The sequence below is a fragment of the Sapajus apella genome, unplaced genomic scaffold, assembly GCF_009761245.1.
Source record: "Sapajus apella isolate SASKATOON/1434 unplaced genomic scaffold, GSC_monkey_1.0 scaffold105, whole genome shotgun sequence".
NCBI classification, from domain to species: Eukaryota; Metazoa; Chordata; class Mammalia; order Primates; family Cebidae; genus Sapajus; species Sapajus apella.
The window spans coordinates 3606439-3607507 of record NW_022437045.1 but is presented as its reverse complement, the minus strand read 5'-3'; the positions used below and the strand labels follow the sequence as shown (position 1 = coordinate 3607507).

The window sequence follows — 1069 nt, the reverse complement described above, 5'->3', positions numbered from 1 at the left end:
ACACACACACACACACACACACCCCATGGAATTCTACTCATCCATAAAAATATGAAACCACGTCTTCTGTGGCAACATGAATGGAAATGGAGGCCATTATCTTCAGTGAGATAACTCAGAAACAGAAAGTCAAATACCAGATATTCTTACTTATAAATTGGAGCTAAATAATGTGTACATGTGGACACAGAGAGTGGACTAATAGACATCAGAGACTTAGAAACATGGGAGGGTGGTTAAGGATAATAAATTATCTAAAGAGTTCAATGTTACATTAAAATCTCAGACATCACAACTATGCCATATAGCCATGTAACAAAACTGTGGTTGTAACTTCCAAATCTATAAAAATAGAATAATATAAAATTGTAATAGAATAATATGAAAAGTTAATGGTTTACTCTGGATTATATTCAGTATATTTTTCTTCATTAAAAGTACAACACTTGCATCCCAATTAGATTTATTTTACCTGATTTACTAATCTAATAGAATCAAATTAATTCAATAAAAGGTGTATGCCACGTTTTTAACATTGACATAATAATAGCAAACCATGATTGAGGCTATTTTCCATTTTTGCGCTTACTTCACCAGCACATGTACTAAAATTGGAATAATACAGAGAAGATTAGCATGGTCCCTGTGCAAAGATGCCATGCAAATTTGTGAAGCATTCCGTACTTTTAGTATCAAAGTAAAAAAAAAAAAAACCCAACCAAAGGATAGCAACTTCAAAGTTTAAAGGAAATCAGCCCATACAGATGAGAAAGAACCAGAGCAAGAACCCTGTAGTAAAAAGCCAGAGTGCCTTTTTACCTACAAATGACCACACTAATTCTCCAGTAATAGTCCTAAATGAAATGGCTGACATGACAAACTTAGAATTCAGAATCCAGATAGAAATGAAGATCATCATGATTCAGCAGAAAGTCAAAATCTAATTCAAGGAATCTAAGGAGACCAGAAAACCTATATAGGAGCTGAAAGATGAAATAGCCATTTCAAGAAAGAACCAAGCTGATTTGATAGAGTTGGGAAACTCATGAAAAGAATTTCATAATACAAT

At 33.1% G+C, this 1069-nt stretch overlaps 1 non-coding gene across 1 annotated transcript; it reads left to right on the top strand.

Moving 5' to 3' along the window:
• The first annotated feature begins 581 nt into the window (after positions 1–581).
• LOC116536945 lies at positions 582–688 on the top strand. The gene has a single exon (XR_004262894.1). It is a non-coding gene; the product is annotated as a U6 spliceosomal RNA (small nuclear RNA).
• Positions 689–1069: the final 381 nt, after the last annotated feature.